Source organism: Falco cherrug, chromosome 1, assembly GCF_023634085.1.
Source record: "Falco cherrug isolate bFalChe1 chromosome 1, bFalChe1.pri, whole genome shotgun sequence".
Taxonomy (NCBI): domain Eukaryota; kingdom Metazoa; phylum Chordata; class Aves; order Falconiformes; family Falconidae; genus Falco; species Falco cherrug.
Window position 1 is genome coordinate 80,442,712 of NC_073697.1, and position 25,135 is coordinate 80,467,846.

At 42.8% G+C, this 25,135-nt stretch overlaps 1 long non-coding RNA gene across 5 annotated transcripts; it reads left to right on the plus strand.

Annotated features, from left to right (window-relative positions):
- The first annotated feature begins 1,459 nt into the window (after positions 1 to 1,459).
- LOC114015695 (uncharacterized) lies at positions 1,460 to 24,198 on the plus strand. 5 transcript variants are annotated; one of them, XR_008730255.1, is made up of 8 exons: positions 1,460 to 3,992; positions 4,302 to 4,375; positions 9,035 to 9,277; positions 15,695 to 15,887; positions 18,647 to 18,733; positions 20,873 to 20,972; positions 21,683 to 21,750; positions 23,637 to 24,198. It is a non-coding gene; the product is annotated as an uncharacterized LOC114015695 (long non-coding RNA). The 5 variants fall into 5 exon arrangements; XR_008730263.1 differs by lacking the exon at positions 18,647 to 18,733; XR_008730256.1 differs by lacking the exon at positions 9,035 to 9,277.
- Positions 24,199 to 25,135: the final 937 nt, after the last annotated feature.

Below are 25,135 nucleotides of genomic sequence, written 5' to 3' on the forward strand. Positions count from 1 at the left end.
ACAAGATAAAAGAAAAAAGAGGTAAAATAACTGTTTTGATCAGTAACTTAAGGAATGCTGCTCCTTGGGTCTAGTGTGGGGTTGATCTGCAACTGAACTGCACACATGTTGCTGACCGGCAGAGCTGTCCCACACTGAGCGACCTGGTCAGGCTTAAATACGCTCAGTCCAGAGACATGAACTTTGTGTTGAAGTCCTTTCTTGTATTAAAATAAAGTATGACTTTTGTTATCATACCTCTTTTTCCTTGCTCTTAGTAAGTAAGCACTTACGCTGGCCTATGAACGTGCATGGCACTTCACCGACCGGAGCAATTGCTTCCCTGCAGTGATCGCTCAGTAGAGAGTGGGGGCAAGGGCTCCCTGTGGCAGGATTGCACAGCACGAAAGGCAGCTGGCTTTGGAGGTGCAAGTGCATAGCCCTTCTGCACTGTGTTGATTTTCCACTCTCTAGCTATTTAGCTATTATGAAACAGGGCTGGGTGGTTATTTTTGTAATTATTTACTGAAAGCAGCTAACGATATTTATGAATTTGAGCTCAATTTTGCAAAACTTTCTACTGGGAAAAAAAGCAATATATTGTAAAAACAGTTTTAAAATGTCTTTTTTTTTTTTTTTTTCTATTTGGAAGAAAAAAGAAGTGGTTTTGGTTTTCTAATCCTAGAAAAATATCTTTGTTTTAGTTTACCCAGAATACCTTCTCTCCTGTGTTTTCCAGTTCATTGGCCAAATACAAAAACCAGGTTCTTTCATCCTTTTCCATGGAGACAAAGAGAGTGTCTGTTCTGTCTGTCTGTCATTTTATCTAAGGAATTTCCTTTGCATTTATTCAAACTGATTGTTGTCTTTCCTCTATCTGAAGGTTTACAGTATTCTTTATCGTGAAAAAATCACCATGCTACAAAATAATATTTATGTCTCTACAGCGACATTATTTAAAACATCATCTAGAGAAATCATCCTCAAGAAATCAAAACCGTTTGTCTATAAAGAGTGCATGTGTTTGGTGCAATCAAGGAGACATAAATAAGGGTTGCAAAGTGTCATCTCTATGGTGACAGCATTAAGGCCCTCATTCAGCATGTTTCAGAAATTTGGAGGTGTTAACACTGGCAGAAGCACTACGAGTTAAGAATTACCACTCTACAATATATTTGAAAGCATTATTCTAACAATTCTGGTGTCTTAAACACACTTGGTTAGAATATCTCAACAGTGTATCTACGGTGTAAAGGAGAGAAAATATAAGCACTATATTTTAGCTTAAAATTGGTTAAAGATCATATGATGAACAACGAGCTAAAAGCTTTATTTCTTTAATAAATTGTTCTAAAAGCTTTTTATTTCATCTTCACTAAGCAGCTTAAACTGTTTTTATTTCCATCTCTGTTGAGAGCAAGATCTGCAGATCAGAAATGAGAGTGGTGAAATTATTTGTTGATGCTTGGATATTTAAAGAAAGACTTGGAATCCATGTCCGCTATTGATTTTACATGAAGAAAATGGTTCAGATCCATTTGAGTACTAGAAAGAGCCCATTTAGAAGCACAAAGTAGACCATAAAATCTATATGCTATAAAAAAGAAACCCCATTGCATACTGAGAGTTCATTTTATATCGCAGAGTTCATTTATGAACACATAGCTGATAATGGATAAAACCCCTGTTGTATTATGCTAAATCTAACCGCCCTTTGCCACACAGCAGACCAGGGGGTGAGGCAGGAGGACCTCTGGTCACCTGTGCGCAGCTCGGCTTTTGCTGGCCTGTCTCATGGCCAGAGCTGTCGAATGCGTCAGGCTGTGATAGCGCATGTTACACAGCAGCTGCTTCTGTAATTAAGAGAGACTTAACATCCCCCTTGTCTGTTACAGACCCTTTGTGGGTGCACAGCAGCACCTCTGGGATGTACCTACTCACATTGGACAAGTCTTTCCTAAACAACTACTGCTTCCTGAGAACACACAGCTCTGCACAAATGTACCAAAGCATCCCTTGGTACGGCACGTGAACACTTTTTTGTTAAGATGAGAGAGGATTCAGGTACACATAATTGAATTCAGAAAAGCAGTATTGCAAACCTAGTGTATTGGTATAACACACATACAACATATACATGGAGGTTATGCACCTGTGTAATATATACACACACCCTTATTCATGTTTTCGCAAGTTCAGGCTCACACCAGATTTGTTTCAGCAGGAAATATTTTGTAAGTAATGGCAGGAGATGTTAGTCAATACAATAGTTCTTTCCAGGACCATATGCCTGTTCAGACTTTGTGGAGAAATGATCAACGAAGATTCAGAGTTTGGCCTGGAAAGGTGGTGCACAGCAGGAACGCAAAAAGGTTGTCCTCAGGGATCAAAGGAGGCTTGCAGAGTGTCTGAATGCTGCCGACTTTTATCTCCCTGTATCACATTAATTCACAAAGGATCAGCCCCTAGAAACTAAAGATTTGTCAGTTTTGTCCCAGATATATTCCTTTCAGATAGATCTGTTACAGTTAGGCTTCTTATTGCCAATGGCTAGTTAGCTCAGATAAGTAGCTCCATCCCCTTACTACGCTTCCACCTGCAGCTACTTTCATACTGTGGTACTGAAGATACTCCTTTGCTTGTGAATAGCTGTGAGCAGGGGAAAGCAAACGGGGAGAGGTCCTTCTCCTTGCCCAGGTGGGAGGGTCAAATAGGAAAGTCTATCCCCCTGTCTTGCTCTTCTTCCCCTGGGGAGGGGCGGATAGTCTGTTTTGTGTCTGGGAAGAGAACACCAGATCCCCATGAGGACCAAAAAGGGCAGCTGTTCAGGGATGAGAACCTGGTTTTTTCTACTTGAGGGAGCTCCCAGTCAGCTACAGATCCAAGGTTGCCCCTACAACTTTTCTTCAAAGGGCCTCAAGAAGCACAGAAGACCCCTTAAGCTCAAAAGCTGGTTTCACATGAGCAGATAAATACTAAGTCAAGGCAAATTTTGTAACTGCAGAAAACTCGGACTGAAACCAGGCTCTGAAAGGTCTGTACCCACACCTGACCCTGGTCCTCTCTTGCAGGCTCTCTCCTGCTCAAATAACCTTTCACCAGCTTCCTGGGTCATGTTAAATGCTACACACTGTCCTTTGGCTCCCCACAATTATTTTTCTTTCCTTCACTTCAGGAGCTGTGCATTTGCTATTCCCAGCAATTTTCTAATCCCAGTTATGCCACAGCTTTCCAGTTCCCAAGATTTCTCATTTCTACTTGCTTTTTCTAGCTGTCTCTGTCCTTGGGAATCTTCCTTCCCACAAAGCAGGCTCATTTGCTCCCAGGAGGCACCGATTTCCCTTCCCCTCACTGTGTTCACTTAATGAGTTGTGTCTATTTCCAACATGGTGTATAACAGATAAAAACCATGAATAGCTTACATACTTTCTCTCTTTTTGGTGTTTTAGGAAGGGTGTATTTGGAGGGATACACGGCATTCAGTGTAGACACACTGCAGCACAATGTAAGAGCACCTTAACTATTGAAAACGCTTGTTTTAGGAAAAAAACATAGTAGTATTTTTTCATACAGCCCTAAAAAAAATCGAATTCCTAGCCTATTTTGGGCTTCTAAAACTACTATGCAATAAACATAGCAAGTTAAATATACCCATATCATCACATGTGAACTTGCATGGGTGTGTATGATAAAAAAGGTGATGTATACCACATCTACATATATAAATACGAATTGTTTCAGGAATCAAGCTGTAGATCTTTTTCTTATAACCTAATGCAAATACAAATTCAACTGTAACTAGATGTGTGAACAAGAGGGTCGAAATGAGGACCTAGAACAAGTGGAAAGAGGAACAAATTCAGGTGTCTGAAGCTTTTTGCTACTTCTGCACCCCACGCCCTGCACGAGACCGAACAACATCTGCGAGCACACGCACCCGGTGGGATTCTGGGCACGCAGGGGTTGCCAGCCCGATGGTTTGGGTCTCTCTGCAGCATTTGGGAATCGGCCAGGTGAGACCACTTGATGGCTTATGTCGGGTTAGACCTTACTCCCTCACACAGCTCCTCCCGCATCTCTGCCAGCTCTAGTCATGTGGGAGGATCACCCCACAGCCACTCAGCCCCTAAAAGCAGCTGTTGTGTTATATTAAGTAGGATGCTTTAGTCAGGTTATTTTTCAGGCAGCTTCATCCACCCGGAAGCCGGACTTCAGGCAAACTGTTACAAAAACTTTCTTGAAGCTTCTGTAAGCCTGGGCTGATGTTTTGCTTAGCATAGATTTTAATCTAACAGCTCTGTTCTCTCTTGTTCCTTCTTTAGGTCATGATTCATCTCAGCCCTAATGATAATTCAGCATGAAACTGCAAAGCAGAGCGCGGCTTTCTGCAACTCAGGTAATTTCATATATGAAGTATTCCTCACCTTACTCTGCTCTCCCCTCTGGAGATGTTCCCTGGTGGAATGGCTGAGCTCCCTCACACCCCGTCCAGTCCCACCAGGGTGGTGAGGCCTGTGAGGCGATACGTATGGAGGACAGTACATAACCACAGGCAGTTAGCACTGCTGGCACCCTCTGTTGCTGGAGATGTCGCTCCTACGGAGGGGGTATGTTCAGGCTTCATTGTTCTGAAATGATGCACAGCATCTGGCCTTATAGACGGAAAAGACAGAAAAACTCATTTAAATTTTTTGCTACTAACCTATTTCAGTGTGCTTTATTTTCTTTTATCTTTCTTACAATGCAACAATTTTATATAGCTGTTCCACTTTGCAAGAACATTGTACTTGTTATACCTTTTGTTAGAGCGTGTCTCCTGGAGTGGGGGTCACGTATGGGTTTTTTCACAGAAACATTCCTTTTTCCTGCTCCGAAAATCTGGCTATTGAAGAAGTGGCATGACACGAAACAAAATTAGCCTCCTTCTTCTGGTAAAAGGCAACTTTCTGTTATTTTTGATGGAGTGCTTACCTGTTAAAATGGTGCTTTCAGTTTTATTTATATAAACGTGTTCAGGAAATGAATATGTGTTAGCCGAAGATAATATTTAAAGTGGCTTTGGTTTACTAAATTAAGTCAATATAGGTTTTCTAATCCAGAATTAAAGTGGCTTTAATTCATTTTAATTGATTTCAATGTCAAGTTAAAATATCATTGAAGGAAAGTTACTTCAGATAACAAAGCCCAGTGAGTCTGAGAGACTTTTCAGGTCAATCAGAGATGCGTCTACATGGAATTTTAGTGCAGATTTACAAAAGGGTCTGAATTTATGGAATGAGATGCAGTTCCAGCTGACCAGGTGTGCCTCCAGAAGGTACTGCACCAGAACAGGGAAGCGGAGCCATACTCCTGATGTCCCAAGGTCCACTGAGCCTTCAGGTGGGACATCTGGCTGGAAAGCCTCACAGCTCCCACCAGCCCGAGCACCTGAGCTCCCTTTGGCTGCAGTGCAGGATGCTGGAGGGTGGACAGGCACAGAGCTGCCCTCACTGTTCCACTCTTGCTGAGGCTGCCCAGTGACCACCACACCACCGTGTCACAGCCAGTAAAATACAGGCAGTGGTGCTCTTTGCAAGGAGCCCTGTGCTCTTACAGTCTGTATGGATTAAATATAAATAAGTAAATCAAGTATTTAGAAAACTGCTCTAGCAACACAGAGAGCTAGAAACCTGAGGGCTCATGATTGCAAGCAGTGTCTCTCCTCTGTGCAGACAGGGCAAGTGTCTTGCGGGAGCTCATAAGTCACCAAAGTCTCTGTAGCATCAATTTACAGATTGAAATTAGTATTGATATTTTTATTGCCAAAACTGAAGGTTGTTAGAGTTTGGCAGCATATGATGGCAGATTCTGCCTTAATGGTTATTACAAAGCACTTGGATAATAGCTTCAAAAAAGACACCCCAAATTTAGTATGACTAAGTTGTTAAGATCACGATTGCCTGAGAGGGATAGTATTGTTAACCATTTCCATCATCACCTTTGTAACTGGGACTTTATAATGATTCAGCCATCGAATATCATTTAGCCAGTCAAACCTCACACAGGTTTTCAGCTGAGGACCTGTTGTCCGTGTTTATGAAAAAAATGTAAAGCTCGCAAAATATTTCATCATTACAGTGGAAGACAGGTCTTTCTTTGAGCATCAGCCAGAGTTCCTTCTGCACCAGGCTCAGCCCTAAAGCTTTGTCACACGGAGATGATAGTGTGGGTTCAGGCCTCTGGAAAAGCCACAAGCCATGTTTTTAGTTAAAAGGACAAACCATTAGAAGCGTGCTGACAAAGTCTCCTACTGGAGCAGCAGCTGATGATGCCAGACGACTTCATTGCTGGTATAGATTTAAATTAATTCCCTGCTGGTCTACTGATATTTATGCTATTGCTTTAGCTAGTAGAGCTGTATTGATCCAGACTGAGGGGGAAGGGGGGGGGGGGGGGCGGGGAGAAATCATCTCCAAACTATCATAGTTACCAGAAAATAAAAACAGAAACACAAAACAGGAGGGTGAGTTTTCACATGGAGCAGCTCTTGAAAATGGGTGAAGCAAAACAGAACAGAAAGGAACTCTTTTTGTGAACTACTTGGGGAGTTATTCCAGAATAGTTTCTATAATTAAATATTAATCCAACTGAATTTTCAAGTGTAGATAATGCTTGACTCCTATTCCTAGGAAAAGGATTAATTTCCAAGTCAATGTCTTCTCAGGATCCGTATTAACTGAAAATAAATCACTATGTGCAGAAACAATTGAAACAGAGATCACTCCAGCTCAAAGTCAGGTTAGCCTCTCAGTAAAGTCTGATGATTTTGTTTTGACCATGTTGCATTAACAGGGAAGGGCACCTTTTAAAACTGGATTCAGTCCTGTTCAGCATGGGGAAAAATTTTTAGTGTGGGTAGTCCATGCAGTGCTTCCTTTAACATCATATCTGCATTTCCAGCATCCTGGAATCAGCAGCTGAGCTCTGAGGAGCAGGTACTAACCGAGCCTGCTTCTCTGAGCTAATAGCTGATGCACAGTGTGGTTCCAAGGCATCTGCATGATGGGGTCCTGCTAATTTATAACATTTTTCACTGTTAATTAAAGGTGATGGGGAAATTTTCCTAAGATTGTTTCACTAATCCAGTTTACAGCACAGCCACAAAACAGTTGCATCAGCACAAGTGCAAAGGCAATGGACTGTGCCATAGGTGCAAAAATAAAAAGCAGGAACCTCTTAAATCAACTTTGCTGACACAGAAAATATAGCTTGGAACTATGTCCTGATTTTTCCATGGGGTTTATTATTTTTCAATTCCATAGTCTGAACTCTCATGTAACTGTGCATTCCCCTTTACAGAGAAGAATCTCCACTAATTATGTGTTATTGTTCTGTCTGGACTTCAGAAGAAACAATGTATATGAATAATCTGTAGGAATTGAGTTGTAATTTAATAGGAAGCAAAGCAGTCTCTCAGTGCTTCCCACTGTGCGATTAACATTCTGTAAGGAACGCCTTCATGTTTGCCATACAGAAACAAAGTTTAGACTTTCCTTCTTCCCTGTAGAATAAGGGAAAGGGTAAACAAAGAAAATCAATTATAAATGTTCCATTAATAAGAATGAAGATGGAATATATCTGTCACGGGGAAAAACCCTGGCTTGATTCCCGAGGGACTGCCTCTCAACAGTTTGGCTTAGCAAAGGCGTTTGAGCAGCTATTCTTGGTCAGATAAAGAGAGGCGCTGCTGGCAGCAAACACTCTGTGGAGACTTGAGATCTCTGCAGTATGCTCCCTGGCTGGGTCCAGATGCACTGATTCTCTAGGCACGAAAGCCCTATTTATTTCATCAGGTTTTTGGAGAAAGCTGTGGGCATATTCCCAGAATGATGAACATGGGATGAGATGATGGTAGAAATGACAATTATTTGAATAACGCTGAGAATGGTTTTCCTTTTGTTTCACTGTCATTGCTGAAATATTAATTACAAGCTAGGGCATTACATATTATTTATACTAATGTAAATAAATAACCACATAAATCCTAGCAGTCTTATTCCCCAGCAAGCACATATGCTAGTAGGGCATATTTAAAAGAACAGAACCAAATAATTGCTAAATACAGAACCACTGCTTGAATTTACAACACCCTTTAGGGAATTAGTGTCCTCCCACTCCCTCAACAACAACAGAAATAGTTCATCCTACTGGCCAGACTAACTTCCAGACGACAGAATGTGACCAGCTGAAGCTGGTAGTTAGGATTACTACTCGTGGTGGCTATGGTTAAGCATATTTTGTGTAAGGTTTCAGAGAATCAAGGCCAAAATTGGCCTTGTCACCCTGTGATGAACACCTTTAACCTGGCTTAAACCCCTACAAACATATAGCAAATACCATGAGCTGTGCTTGGTATTGCTCTGATTAACTTTTTTTTCAAATTAATTCCATGTGTGGGCTTTCTTTTTCTAGAGTTCCTGGTTCCAGTTAAACTGGAAAGTCCCAATCACTTTCCAGTATGAAATGGCCACAGCTGGTGTTATCTAGGAATAGCTATTTCATGAGGACTTAATGAAAAGCATAAGCAGACCCAGGACGTATGTTTACAACAGAACCTATTAATTTCCACACAAGCTGAAGGTACTCAGTGGTTTGCAGGAGTGAGCTGCTCAGAAAACAGAGCCCCAGGGCCAGGGATTCGAAATCAGTGATAAGAAGGGTTTCTATTCTGTTTTAAAACTGATAAGTCAAGCCAGACCGAGTGCTAAATATTAATTTGTGAATGAGAAATGGAGAAATAATGAAAAGCTTAAGCTCTGTTACAGACGATAATTTCAAACATTACTTCAAATGCAAATATGTCTCTCCAGCTTATTTTTCTTCCATTATTTTCTTTAAAAAGTGGAGGCAGATTTTCAACATCATAAACTGCTTTCCATTTTTCTTCCATTAATGTATCTCCCCTTGAAAAGCACCAAGCGGCAGTCGGTACACAGAGGTAAGTACTCATCAGGGACAAGTAGGCATCAAGAGTTCCTGCATCTCACTACTGGATTTTGCCTTTTTCTGCCTTTAGGGAAAAGGTACCTCAGATATCTCAACCTTCTGGGTACACCCATGCAAATGGCAATCACAACGTTCACCTGCTTGGTGTAGGAACCCACCCTCTAAGAACCACCCTGATGACCCTCTAACACGGACCACCAGCGCTGGGTGGGACGTCAGGTGTCAGCTCTTGGCAGTGCCACCAGCTTCAGCCCCTCTGTGGACCTGCCCGGGGCTGCCCGTGGCACTGAAGCAGCTGCTTCTCGACTGCACGGTAAAATGTTTGTGGTTTTTCCTGGTTATTTTTAACACAGATCAGTTCACTGATCTTATTTTCCATGTGGCCTCGGGGGTGGCCTGGGGAGAAATGGTGGTGCTAAAACAAACGGTGTGAGATGGGAACAAGTGGCTGAAGGTCAAAACTGCTCCCGCCATGGGCCAGGAGGGCTGCGCCCGGAGCAGCGCTCTCACCCGACACAGGGATGTCAGTGCCTTTGGGTCCCTGGAGCATCTGCGTGTGGACCGGGGGCTCCGGCAATGAGCAGATGAAGGCTGGTGCAGAGGGACAGGCTGAGACTTTCAGTCTAACCCGCCCGGAGGCTCTGTAATTACAAACAGCCCATCAGTTGTGGCACTTGCGTAGAGTGTGGAAATTCAGACTCTTGTATGGTCATGGTCCTTCTTCAGCACTTTCCTTCTTTACATATACGTTATGAAGGCAGAGGCAGTGAGGCCCTTAGACACATGAAGTGTCATTTTGATACTGCAGTTAGATATCTTCAAAAGGTAAAATGTATCACCTGTGCATACTCCCAAGTAGTATTTAACTCTGCTTTTATTTGCTTAGCTTTTTCTTTTAAATTTGATTAAGAGCCTGAGGCTGGAAGACACTAGAAGAAATCAAAGCAAGCTTTACCCTCCTGTCACCTGCTATATAGTCATTCAAGCAGTTAATCCAGATCCTCTATGAGAATAACTGAAATGATATAGTGAAGAAGTCTTGCTTGGTCAGGTTTATCATTCACTTTATCATCTTTGCTTCCTTGAGAAGATGGTTTCTGAGTCTATATGAGAAGGTCAAACCCCTTTTGACCTTAAGGTTGCCAGCTGATTCAGGAGATCAGCAGAAATTCTAGGACACAGCTGTGGAGGTATGTGAGTGCACTATTTTTTAAAAAATTGGATTGTGACGAGAAAGTTATATATTTCTTGACATCAGAACCAAGAAGCTTACAGATACTATGAATAAACAGATCTCATTTTATTTTTAAGGATTTTTTTAAGGTATTTTTTAAAAATAATTAATCTTCCAATCTATAAACCACTAGAAATGGAACAGTAATCTTAGCCTATCTGGAATATTAAGAACTTGAAACATAGATGCTTGGCTCTTTATTTTAAGAGTCATAGAATGAGTATGAATAATATGCTAATTGTGAACCAATCTGCTAACATGGACACCTGCAACAACACACTTGCTCCATTACATGCAACAAAGTCTATAAATAAGCAGGTGAATTATACTTTCCTCTTTACAAGATATCAGTGTCACTAATAGCAAGCTGTGCATTCTCGATTAGTGATTATGTTGCTGTGATTAAGTTACTTCTGGTGCTTTAAAAATAACCTTGGCTATTCCTCTTGTCTCAGAATTGCCTGGCAGAAATCATTCACAGGAGCAATGCCTGTGTCACACAATATCTTTGCAATGCTACTGGATTAAGGACAGTCAGCGAGAAGAGTCCAAAGCACTTTCCAAGATTAGTTTCTCAGGAAAAGTGCTTTTGCCAGAAAACCTACGCTCCTAAGAGAGCGTAATCCACCATCTACTGAGAGTAACAACAATCTTACCGTGATATTAGATAAAAAGCAGGGTAGAAAAGCTCCTTGGACAGCATGCAGCACAGTAGTTGGATTGAAATGGGTTTATCCAGCTTGGCATTTTTTCAAAAAATTGCTCTATTTTTTTAATAGTATTAACAACGCTGCAGAAGAGTTGAGTAGGTAAACTGACAGGCTGGTTTTGTCACTGGGTGCTATTTATACAATTTACACCATGCAGTTTTACCACTGTGTGCTCCTTCTGACAAGGAGTGGGGATGCTATTGTGTTGGCTCATAGCGGAACAGGCAACTCAACGTGACCTCCAGATACTACGCCAGTGAATATGTCTGTGCTGCAGCCATATCTTGAATATTGAGTGCTGTTCTGGTTCCACGTTCTTGCCAATCTCATGAAATGATCTGCTAAAACGGGAAAAGGTACTGAAAGAGGTTGATGTGGATGTGCTTATCAACCTGTGCCATCCTGTTAATCTTAACAGCCAAATACTAGCAGTAATCTGGAATTAAAGACAATGTATTTGACTTCATTTTTTCAGGAAGTCTATATAAATTTTCTGTTCTCCCCCTCTCTCTCTTGAATGACTGAAGAGGCCGTAGGAGAGAGCTGTTAAATAATGACCATTCTGAAGAAGATGAATAAGGAGCAGTTGCAACATTTCATAAGCAAAACCCTAGAATTAAATTGCTAGAAATAGATTTAAAACATCAAAGGAAACACTTTTTCATGCAGTTCATAGCTAAATTGAGTCACCTTTTGCCGCAAAGAAGTTGCAGGGCAGAAACCGTGAATGAGATTTAAGAGCAATTCTGGCAAGGATATTAGATGATAGGGATTCTTAACCTGACCTCAAACTGCAGTTTTTATGTTCCTGTGGCTTGTACATAGTAGTAGTTTCTGCTATTAGGGTATGACTTGAAGAGCACATACTCGTATATTCGGTGCTATGGAATACATATACCGTATTGTAACACAATTTATACCATCCAGATATTGTTTCTAGTATCCTGGCATTTAAGGAAGAAATAGAATATCGAAGTATACTTCTCCTTCAATTATTAGAAGATACGAGTGCACTGAAATGTATCAGTCTTTAAATCTGTACTATTAAAAATGTCATTAGTATGAATCTATATACAGACCATCACTATAATTTACAAGCAGGCCTCCAGACAGATGCAGATTCATTTAATAAAGTTACATATTTTTAGTCCATCAGGTTTATTCTGGATTCGGCTCTTTTATACTGGTGCATTTGAAATTCAAATGGAGCTGTGGCAGGATAGCATCTCTGTAACTGCTGTTCAGCAGGAGATGGCCTTGCCGGTGGCAGCAGGAGGCTTCTTCACTCAGCCCCTGGACCAGGAGCCTGTTCTCTCCTTGAAGGCCACCAGGGCTTTTTCTTCAATATGCAGGTGTGGGGCAACCCCTTAAGTAATGAATGAGAACTGCTGAGCAGGGCACAAGAGCTTCCAAATTGAGAAATATCAGGTTTGTGTTGCTGTCCCTGTGCACTTACCACACAATAAATAATCCCTTGTGCTTGAAAAATACTCAGATACTTGATATGAAAAACTTAAACAACAAAAGTAGGGGGGGCTTTTTATTTAGGCATCAAAGTGTCCAAAGAAACAAACCTGATGGTATTATTTAACATACTTTTTTTTTGCTGCTACTTAATCTTTCTTATCTGTGCTGCTTGTACTTCAGCTCCCGGCCGTGCTAGGCAAGGGTTCGCTGGCCAAGCGGGGGCAGGGCAGGTAGGCAGCAATGCCCTTCCTCATCCCCATGGAGCCTGCAGCCCTGCTCCACGATGAGGCACCATCCCCGCAGCTGTGCGAGGGGCTCCAAGCCTCTGGCACCATCACCCACCCAAGGGTGTCCCGGGGCTCCGTGGTGGGGGGAGAGCATGGTGGGGGCTCTCCTTGCCTGGGAAGGGCCCAGCCCCTGCTGACCCTGGGCTCCTGTGCCTGCCGCCGCAGTGGTGGCCTTTCCCCACCATGGGTGCTGAGGACTGACGCGTTGTGACACACTGTCCCCTTGGCCTGGAGAGTGTCCCTGGTGCTGGGCTGCCCCGGTCCCCGCTCCGGCGGGGGGGCAGCCCCCTGGGGTGCTCGGAGAGGCACACGCTGGTGTCCAGGGGTGCAGTAATCTGCTGGAGGCTGCCCACTGGCAAGTAGGGTGATGTGCCTGTAGGGAGCTGGAGGTGCAGAGACCCTGACTGTTGGGGTGTCAGCTGCCATTTGCTGCTTCAAGGGGTCTTTAGCCAAAAAGGTGGCTCCTGGGCAGCTCTTCAGTGTCCTCCACTCCATGGAAGTGATCTAAGTGACAACTTGCAGGCCTTTCTCTAGAGCTAACTTTTTCTTTGGTTCACCCAGTAATTTTGTTGTGATTTTTTGAAATTATTTTTATTTTTATTTTTTATGCTGGTGAAAGGTACAGAGTAAGAGAGCCCCAGACCAAAGTCTGGCTGGCGTGCCTATCAGAGCTGCCTTGATTTCTGCCGATCCTCCAGCTGCTGGTTCCATCTGTTGTCTCCTGCTTTTTCTTTCGCTTGCAAACACCTTAGGGCACAAGCCACTTCTGTGTGTGAATCCAAAGGGACCAGTATGGTGCAATATAAATCCTCAGCGCTTCAGCAATACAGACGGTATTAAAAATGCACAGCAAGAGCAGTATATTTCCAAGCACATCTGAAACAGACTTCTAATCAATGAATAATCAAGGATAGCGCAGTGTTCATTAACACTCTAGTTAAACATACGTGGCAGCCCTGATTTGTGCACTGAACCTTTTTTTATCGTCGCTTTAATAGTTTTCTTTTTCCCAACCATCCCTAAAGGGCAGTATCTGAGTGTGTGATTGGCAGTGCTTGTCTGTGCATGCTTGCTGGCAAATGCTGATCTTCTGAGTAAGAGCTGAGCTGGTGGACACTGGCTCTGAATCACCAAGGGTTACTTGTTCAACAACATTTTGCTCCCAGCTCCTCCTCTTTACCTTTCAGCTGCTCCTCCCATCATGACTTGTGCCCATCTCTCCTCCTGTTCCCAGTCTGCTCTCCCATGCTCACTCCTCCTTCCTTTACTTTCCCAACAGCCGCTCCCCCAAGCTTTTCAGCTGGATTGTTTTGTGCTCTGTCACGCCAGGGTGGGAGCGCGCCCAGCCCCTGCTGGGCATCTCCAGGGCCTGGGGACAGCCGCCTGCTGTCATCTGCAATGGTCAGATGCAATGGCCATCTGCAGCGCTGTGCGGCTGGGAGGCAGCATGAGCAAACAGGGGCAGAGGCTGGCTTCGTCCTCAAGTCCTCACCTTCGTGGAAAAGTGTAGCCATTTAAAATACCAGTGTAGTTGAAGATGTGACGTACTTACACAAGCGGTGCTACGCTTGTTACGTGTGCTTATATAGGTATTGATTTTCATACAGGAAGGGGGATAACCTTTATTTTTCTTGTCTGTCTTTATGCTATGCAAACTTCTTCCACAACTGATAGTACATGTCTAACGATGGAAGCAGAAGACCAGCCTTCTCATTGGTATGGTTATATTTTGTACCGAAAAAGCCTAGTAAGTCACAGAGAGATAAAAGATGGGAAAACGTGACTGCTGTGTCATTGGACTATGGGTTAAATCATATGACTTCCAAATTTTCAGCAGCAACAAGACATGTAATGTCATTCAAAAGGCACTTCCAGTTGTGAGCAGCCACATGGTGGCCATCAGGGCTTCCTCAGCCCTCGCAAACGAGCTGCCTTGCTGGAGGGGTCTGTTCCTGAGGCGGAGGGAGATACCAGGCAATACTGCAGCTGTGGCACGTTCCGCTTTTTCTGCCTGCTTAGACTTGGTAGTTTGTTTTATTTTAAAACAGAGTTTCTCAAGGAACAACTGTGGTATCTGGGTGCAGCAGTCTGTGAATACAGGAGTGTATGAACTTGCTGCCAAGGTTTTTGCTGGAAGGCTGGGGAAAAAAACACCTGATGTTTTGTTTTACTGGGATTTACTGGTAGCAGTGTTAATGGTGCTGTTGATTTGATAAGAGGGTCATTGCAGATGGTCTGAAGATGGTAGGCCATGCTAAAGACTTTACCCTTAATATGCGATTTCTGTGCTTCCCCAGGTTTGACTCTGAGGGTTGTGCTTTGTCTGTTACTATGTAATGTGGTTTTGTTTGGGGGTTGGGGTTTTTTTTGCTATGCGAATGAATGTATTTGTCGGTACTTATGGCAGGTCTGAATTTGGTTAAAAAAAACCTGGAGGTCTCAGGAAAGCTACTATTTTATTGGAGTATTTATTGGCTTTGTCGACATCAGAATGACTTCTCTCGCGCTCAAGTTAAGGTAGTGACACTGTGAAATGGATTCAAAATTAACAGCCAAATGAACGCCGGTACTAATCTTTGCATGCTGCAGATCTCTAACACCACTCTTCCCAGTTGCCAGTCCCCCTGCTGCAGGTTGCCAGCCCTGCAGTGACAGATGGGGTGCCACATACCCCCACCTGGTGAGTAGTGTTTCTTCAGTCCACACTGTGGCATCTCGGTTTCAGCTGCAGATTTTGGCTTAGGCTGCCAGGCTGGGCTGGGACAGCTGAGGCATGGACACATGCTCTTCTGCCATCCCTGGGTGGAGTGGGGGAGGTCAGGAAATCAAATTCTGGGATTAGTAACACGATATACCACAGCGGGAAAGTGCATCAGGGCTCATCTACTGGATCCTGAACACTTCTGAGAGCATATTCAAAGTCTTTTGCTTTGGTGTGGGCTTTTGGTGTGGTTTTTGTTTGGGTTTTTGGGGTTTTTTTTTGGTTGGTTGGGATTTTATTTTATTTTATTTTATTTTATATTTTATTTCAGTGGACCGAGCTCCTCTGTGAATTACAGTCCAGTGAACTGTGGTAGAGCTGGCCTGTTCTCCCTGGGCTCGTGGAGCAAACTGCAGGAAGATATTAGGAAGAGTATCAGAACTCTGAAGTAGATGACCTGCAGCCACATTAATTATTGATTGTGTTAGAAGTCGATGAGTTGTGCTAAATTAATCTGTGCCAAGGTAATGTGAATTAAAAGCCGCTTAAATATTTAATTCTGGACTCTTTCTGTTTGGCAGAAATTTGAATGAAAGGCTACACGTGAGTCATGACTTTTCAGTAAAGACAAGCTATCAGAACAAAAGTAATATCTAGATGTAAATCACGATTTATTAGAGGAGAAACCTCTCGCATGTAAACATTTTAATGGAGGACTGGAAAGCTTTCCAGACGAAATTCTCTAAATGCAGGGTGATAGATGGAGATTTTCTTGTTATTAGTTCAATTCCTGCGTATTTTACTTTAATTAAACCTTGCTGCATTTGAGGTAGTGCATGAGGCACTGTGGGGAGAGAGAGCCTGGAAGCCTGTAGGAAGCAAAGGAGGACTCTTGGCTGAGTCTCCATATGTTTGCTGCAGCAATGCACCACTGTACAGCTGGAGCACAGCTTGAGTGAAATGAATCTGTAGATGACTGGTGAGAGGAAATAAGGGGGCTAGATCTGACATTGGAGATATATATATGTGTGTGCGTATATATATCAGGCAAAAGAATTTGCTTATGGTTCTGCATGGGGGGCTTGTATTACTAGGGGAGGACTCAGGGAGCCAGAGCCCTGCATGTCAGCAGCACCAGTTAAAGTGCCTTTGACAGTGAGATAAGTCCTGTTGAATAAAAAGGTTAGCATCACTCCATCTGAAGAAGGGCCACTTGGATCTCCTCAGCATGCTGAGATTGTGCTGCATTGCCCCACAAATTTTTTTTAAGGACTTTGTGGTATCATTAATACAGTTTTGAAGGTTGACACGCATTCTTGATTGGTTTAGGTGCCGCAGCTCCAAATAAATCCTTCCCTGGCTTCTCCCAGCTTCTCTACAGAGAAACATCCTTAATGTAAAGCAGGCCTGGTCCTGAAGTAGAAATGCATTTTATTTCAGCATTGTCGTGCATACAGGCTAGAGTTATCTTTAATGAGAAGAGAAGGCTCCTGCCCACTGCAGTTTCTTCCTTCCCTTTTGTCTCACTTCATTCCTCCATGTACCAGAGAGTGCTTTGGCAGCCGAGGGTATTTGTCTTGTTTTTTCTCACCCTTCACAAAGGCTGTCCTCTGCTTAACATGCACATTTTTTCCTTCAGAGCCATTTTCCTCCGTAGGCTCGCTGAGCTGGCCAGCTGCCAAACAGTAGGGTGAGCTGCATGAAAAAGCCTTGATCATTGACAGGCTGTCTTACAATTTCTTTCTTGTATTCAAGATGCAGATGGATGTTATTAGAAAGGTTTTTCCTTTGAGTGTGCGTGGCTTGTCCGCATGCCCGAGATTAGTGCTCAGTACTCATATAATGCTTTTCATCCTCAAAGGGGCTTTACAAGCACCAGGCCGCAGAACGCCCCTGCGAGGTAGGTGCACACGTTTTGTTATGTGCTTTACAACAAGGAGGGACACATGTTTGTGACTTGTTCAAAGATGTATCACACAGCAAGCATTTTAAAGGAAGGAAATCTTTACACTTTCCTAATGTTCCTCTTTGATGTTTTCCTGTCTAAAAAAATCTTAAGATTTCACCATGGCAACGTGTTTTTCCATACGAAAGAAGCGATTAGTGACATCAAAAATTAAAATGTATCTCAGGTTATGGTAGTACTAGATAAATATGCAGCATTTCTAAAATTTATGAGGCCAAATTTCCTACTGCACTAAGCTTCAATTAATACAGCAGAACAGGAGCCTAAGGGGATCATCAGAGACCCAAGTCTGATAGAAGATTTGGAGCGCTTGCCTCAAACCATACTTCAAAACAGAGGGAAATGATTTTAAGAGGAGTGATGAAAAATGCCTGTCTTCTCAGTTGAAAGGACAGTGCAGGATTCCCCCCCCATACACCCCTTTAACTGCACGATTATAATTAAGACAGCTACAGTAACAGCAACAGCCTCAGTATGAGCTGCCTTCTCCTGAAAGCTCTTGTAATATTGCATCTCATCTTAGTGAGGGGGCTGAAATAAGCCATGGCTGTGAAAGACATCTTTCTTTATAATTACGTATTCTCCCTGAGCTTTCACTGGCATGGCTGCGTTGGCATGCTTCACCTTGCACAGGCAAGCCAAGGAAAGTTTCAAGTGGCAACCAGCATACATAATCCGGCTAGGGCCAAGCTCGTGTGAGATGTGGTTTCTCAACTAGGTTGGCAAGCCCTTGAAGGGTGTCTAATAATTGGCGTTAAGGGTCTTCGTAGCCTTGCTGAGCCTCGAGACCTGCACAGGTAGCTGGAGGATATCAGCTTGGAAAACAGTAGCCACCTTGGCCCCGTAAGGAGCAGGCAGGAGCGCCGGGATGGTGAGGCACTCGTCCTGAGCAAGCCGGCGGGGGCTGGCTGGGGGGGGGGGCGGTAAGCACACAGATTCACTTGGTAGACATACACCCACTTTATGCTTTTTGGGTAAATAGATTGAGAATAGCCATCTAGCTCAAGTCATGAGGAGGGGCAAGCTAGATAGGCTAACGCAAGTGTTTATTTTAATTCTGTTCCATCTTCCCTATTTTGACTAAGCTTTGTTTCCTTTAAGATTATTTTTTTTCACTGAGTAGATAAACACATAAACAGTAAAAAAAGGTGCTCTGCAGCATCTCAGGAAAGATATTGGGAATTAGTTACTGAACTCTCTGGTGGAGCGGAGAGGACCGCATGCCCACGCTGCATACCGTAAGGGTAAAGGAGTGGAATGGTATAAACTAGTTGTGCTTTTTTTAACTCCAAAAAGGGGTCCTTACTTGTTTTCCAGAATAATTCTACATTTGGATCTTATCTCCTTCTTACTACTCTGGGAAAGGTATCTGGCCCCACAAATTACTCTGGAGAAAAGGGAAATGTAAGTTCTTTTCTGGTTTTCTGACCACTCTACGGTGTTTCAAATGAACTTAGGTAAATGTTGGACAGATATAGTCTTGAAAATTATTTTGTGGGAAATTACAGTTGGAACAAGCTACCACATTTTTATGGAGTCCACATCCACAGCCTTGAATGTCAGCTACCCTATTTCACTTTATGATCTTGTAAGTGAGTACATATAGGCCAATTAGGCATTTTCAGTTGCCTTCAAAAGGGTTGCATTTAATCTTAAATATCTGGGGCAAAGAGATACTCTACCAGGGCTATGAAGTACCTGCGTGGGTTTTATGACAAAATGTACATATGCTGATTGCAAAACCATGAGATGTTTAATATCTCAGAGCTATGTAATGATTTGGATATGTTCAGTACTTTTAGTCCTCTTTAAAAACGACAAAACCAAAGATTTGAAAACACTGCGGAATGGGTTCAGTCCACTGGTGGACCAGGATTTTTTTTCAGATTCCCTTGCATCTTATCCACCTACAAATCCTTTTCTTATTTCCCGCAAGACTATCCTTGGAACTGTCAGGTTTGAAGCTCCCACAAAGTGAAGTGCAACTTGACTCCCACGTGCACAGATCTTTGGAGATCTAACCACAGCAGGAAAATATTTCCCCTAGCCTCAGTGTCTGTCTCCAAGTTCAAATTAACTGAATACCCATACTATTATTGCTGGGTTCGAAAAAACATGATATTTTTGCTTGGAAGGGCCCTCTTTCCAATGTGAAGATGCGCTGATGTGTGTTTTTAATCAAATGTATTTACATTACCCAGGAGTATCAACCCAGTATCTGGCTCAGAGATTTACACGTGCGGCGAGTGGGACCCTCACCGCAAGTGTATTGGTGATGAGCGTGGGTTAAGAATTACAGGTGCTTCAGATAAAACTTCAGAAAGTCTGTCTGGATATAACAAAATATCCATGCAAATATTTAACTTTGGGAGCATTGGTTTTATTTTTGGAACGCAAGGGACCAAGACAAATTAATTAAAAATGAAATGTTCTCTTGTGCTTCAAGTCCTCTCCTCCACAGCACAAGGAATCTAACTTCATACCTGAGCGCAACGGTAATGCGAAGGCTGGAGGCAAAGCTGTTAGCTGTTCACATCGATGGAATGAAGCTACACAGCTCGCTTCCACCTGAGAGAAGAGCCATTGTAAAGATGTGTGCGTGGCTAACAAGACACAGATGTCGCCACTGGCTGAACAGGGGAAGATTGTTCTGTGGCCGGTCACGCACCCTTCCCCAGGAGCCAGCTAGGCCCGCCTGAGACAGGTCTGTCTTCCTGGGGTTCCGACAGTGCACCCCCAGAAAGCCAGAGACTAAGAGGGGCGCATCGATCCTGTGCTGCAACACTGCGAGATCTCCCTGGGACCCTGGTGGGGATCAGGGACATGGAGTGGGTCCTTAGCTCTTTCAAACTGGCAGGATTTTGTTGATCTCATTAAAATACATGGATTTAAATCAGGTGAGGACCTGGACTGCAGCACAACAGTAGAGTGAAGCAGAAGTGAGCCACCCTAGCTCTTCTGCCGCTGCAGAATCTGCTTCCTCACGTGGGTGCTGATTACACACAAACAAGAGCACATGGATGCCAAGCCCCACTCTCCAGATGATTTGTGGGAGGATTCTTCTGAAGCATTTCAAATCCCAGGGACTAAATACACAGAGCTGTCTCCATTCCGGCTAGCTTGAGCTGAAAGAAAATAAACAAAAATTTAGATAACAGGAGTATGCTTATTGTGGCAGTGTACAGGGCTCTCATCGTGCCAGTCAGATGCCAGCATATGTCAGCAGCCTTTTAAGTTGCTAATCGCACAGAAAAGGGAAAATTCCTAGCAGTGAGCTTCATCCTGACAAAATTTTCAAGAGTTCATGTTTTTCAAAAATGTACATCTTCCAAAGTGTCACTTGATTTCCCAAAACCCACTAATCGCAACTACCCCTTTAGGTACAATTGCTTCCTATGTTTCAGTTTCTCTTCCTGACTTAGAAGACATGTTTACAAGATACACTTGGTCGGCTACAGATGTTCATTGGCAACTTCCCTGTGCTAGTTGCTCTGCTAAGCACAGTAACAATGAAAGAGGTAATTTTTTTATTTTTTATTTTAGGTTTGCTCTGGAAATGAAAAGTGAAGCAGACAGCAGGTCTCCATGTTTCCCCAGCAGTGGCACAGCGGCAACAGTGGATGTTCTCTGCACAAATCAGCTGGTACGGCAGTAGGAAGACGGCGTTTATCACAGCTACCTGCAGAATGGTTAAGGAATACTTGAAGTAGCTACTTCCTAAATGAAACAAATGGGGAAATTAACACAAAAAACTGAGGGAAAGTGATAATTTATTGCTGTCTTTCTTAAATATAGATCCAGGTAACACAAGGAACACGCTGTATAGAATTCCATCCCACAGTCAGTGACTGCCTACCTGTGCAGGCCACTTATTTTTGTCTGTTTCTTCACGTCTCTGTTTTTGTATTCCTCAAGGATTCCTTGCTCCAACTTAATTTAATGCTTAAACTTATCATTGTGTATTTGTACAGAAGCTGAAGGTCCCAGTGGAAATAGGGATTTCTTTGTATTAAGTTCTTTACATAAAGAAGGGAACGGAAAGTCTTAATTTTCACTACTGTCATTACGGGTGATGGTAGAGTCTGTGTGAAACAAACTTGGTCATAACCATGTTTTGAACACAAACTATTTTTTTTTCTATGATCTGTCTAATAAGACTATTCTTGGACGGTGGATGCAGGGAGGAGCTCTGCACACACAAAGTTGGGCATATTGTCGTGAAAATGTCCAGAATGATCAGGACGATTCCATGATAAGCTTAGGTCACCTTGGTAACTTACCTCATGTCAATCTGTCTGCAATATGCTTCCTTTGTATAAGGTAAAACTAGTTTTTAATGCTGTTTTATTCCAGGTACTGGATGGTTTCTTCCTGGAAAAATAAATGGAACATAAACTGATGGAGTGTGGTATCACTGATTTGTAAGTAACAAAAATATTAACTTTTTTAGCATTTACTGAACTTAAAGTTGATTCTATCCATTTAAATTGGTACCTAGTACTTGTCACATTGTGATATAGGTGTGAATATGCTTTGCCAGGATATGTATGCACAGCACAGAAACATTCACTGAAGTTCACACCCACACATCCCCATATGCTTTGAGCAGATCTAGATGGTGACTGAAGGATGAAGAAGCCTGAACCGCATAAACAGCGTACACAATGACTATTAATTTCACAGCAAGGGAATAATTTATAAAGGTTGTTAGGAAGCAATGTAAATGCAAATGCTCTTCTAATAAGCACCGGCAGTATCATGTTGGAAGGTATTTGTGATGCGGTATAGCACGTTAAAGCGAGCGGGGAAGAGCGCGGGTGAATTCTGCGGAAGATGGTGACAAGAGTGAAGAGGTGGCAGCTGACGGGAATGTGGCATCTGGGGACTCGGTCCAAGGAACAGTTCTAGCACAGGCTGCCTTAGCGCTGCAGTGAGTAGTGCTTGGTGGCTGAGCGAGGGCAGGCAATATCTGGAATAATCAATCAATAATTTGTTATGAAAAAACGCTGCCAACTGTAAACTTAATTTGTAGAATAACGCCCTGCAGTAATGCCAAAAGTTATGAATACATTCAGATTTCTTGAAACAGTTAGTACAGACTGAAGCCAAACACTTCAATCGTCTATAATAAAGCTGACTTTTAGAAAAACAGGTTTCTGATGGTAGACAGCGAAAACTGGGCAATCACTACGGAATCCTAATACTGAAAATAGCACATTTGGAGTGAAAGGTCTTAATACAAAGTTAACAAATTTTTCTCTTATAAATATTTCATATCTTTGTGTAGGAATGAAATTCCTGCCTCCTTTGTGTTTCATTTTCCTTGCAGAGCTTTACATGTTTTATTTATCATTCTGCATGATCTATTAGATAACTTTATCATCCTAATGTTTTCTGAAAAGCAGTATCGTGGATATTAATGATCATCTGGCTATCTGTCGTTAATATATATGAGTTAAATTCTTTTAAAGACTTGGCCAGCTTTAAATAAACACTAATCCTCTCTAGATTTACTTCTAGACAATTTCCTCTTTTCGTTCTTGGGCACAATCATGTAATGTTTGGGTTGTAGAAACTTCAAAAGATTATTTTAAACAACTTGATTACAGTAATATTAGAAAGAGTAAGTTTGTAGTTTCTTTTAGGGAATATATTGGTTTGAAAACAGAATACTGCAATGTAAGTTTACGCTTTAATTTGTTCAGTAATGAAAACTATAAAAGGTAGTGAATAAGAGTGAAATATTTTTTTTCTTATTTGGGGTGCTATTTACTGAAATATAGTTTTAGAAATACGTGTGACACCGAATATATTTTCCACAAAACTGTGTTATAGCACACTGTCAACAGTTGAAATCACTCCTATGTGGATCCTGCCTGTATTAGATTGTGGATGACTCTTTGCAAAGGAGTAGAGTGCATTTTTTAACCTATATGTCGTTCAGAGAGTGTCACCTTGGTTTTGGTCCATTGGATACCTTTGCCGCTGTGTGGCAGGTGCCACTCAAGAACCACCGCAGGGCACCGCTCCTTGCTGGCAGCTTGTCCTGGGCACCCCAGCACCAAAGCACAGACTTTCTTGCCATGTGCTTTGCGCCACCCCACTGAAACAACCTCTTTCACTACACATCCTGATGATGACAAAAAGATGCTATTTGACTGTTTCTATGTCTGTGGTTAATTTTCTGTTTAAAAAACCTCACAATGCTGTTAGTGTTGTTAGTGACAGCACTTTGCAGTGCTTTCCTTATGTCTCAGAACATTTTACCTAAGAAGCTGAGCCAATAGTTTTGTGCCTCTTTTCACAGAAGGAGAAGCTGGAGCAGATGATGATGAAGCGAGGTCCTGAGCACCCCTTTCCCAGTGGAGGTACCAGGACAGGAGACTCACAATCATCTCGCATCATCACTTCCACCCCTGAGGGATTAGGGGCACGCCTGTATCATGGTTACAAGCATGAATGAAGCTTGCGCAGACGTATCTGGGCTTACTTCAGAAGCACAGGCTTGGCCTTCAAGAGTTCCTGCTCATGTGTTCAGTGTTCATACAGTATGTAGTACAACAGCATCCATCACTATGTCTCCCAGGTGCTGCTGCAATACAGATGTCAGCCACCTTTCCTTTTGCCTGGGCACCTTTATCAGTGCCGCTGAAGGGAAGGAACACTGTGTGGGCTGTAAATTCCTCGCCAAAGACCATGTAAATACTTGGACAGTTAGTTCATGCTGGTCCCTGAGCTGCCGCTGTGAAGTATTAAACTAACTAGTTAAAGATGGTTTGCATGCATTTGCAGCTACAGCGGAAGTCGAATGATAAATATTCCCAACCTACTTGCAAATAGTGGCAAATTCTGAATAAATGTATGAAATGCAGTACTCACAAATTCTTCTCTTTTTCCTTTAAGAACAACAACAAAAAAAGAGACAAATTTTGCTTTATGGCACAGGTCAGTTTCTCTTTTATAACCTTTTGAATTTTGTACTGCCTTACACGTACAATAGGACTGTAAATCTACAGTAAACATTCAAGGATTATTTTAGCACAGTCTGTGTGAAGTTGCTGACACCTTTCTATCCTACCCTCCAGTGCAGGGGCACCGAGTGGTGGTTATATACTGTGCCTTACTGTGCCTGTATGTCAGTGATCGCTGGTTAACAAATAGCCACCTAACTATAGGATGTTGTGCAAAAACCTAACAAACAAAATCCCCAAAGAAACAAACAAACCCACATGCCCTTCATCATGCTGTAAAAGACGATAACAACTGGAATTGCAAATAGTAATGATCCCATCCGTGTAAAAACCCCCAAAGGAGAGAGAGAGCATTCTTGGAAACGCTGCCATCTCAAAAGACAGAGCACAGGGGCTGATCTTGTTCAGAGGAGAGTCTCCCCTCGGTAGTGGCCTTACTTGTACTTGGAATCATTCATCTTGGACTTAAAATCCAATAAAATTGGCTTCTGCCCAGCCCGACGGGGATGGCTGTGGTTCTCAAGGTCAGCTCTGGGGTGGGTCAGCAGGCCGATCCCTCCGTTCCCCTTTGCCGCCCACCTCCCCAAATGGCTGTGAGCAGCTTTGTGTGGCTGCGGAGGAGGAGGACGTGCCCAGGCAGAGCCGGGAAGGAGCCGGCCAGTTCTGGGGGCTGAAGCTCAGCGACTTGAATCTGCTTCAGCTGCCTTGACATCTCCAGAAGATAGACAAAAATGAGTATTTATCCAAAGAAAGGGGATAAAAGGACATCCATGGGTTTCTATCCATACCAACTGGATGTGATTTACTCAACTCCCCAAAGAGGTGATGTTGTGGT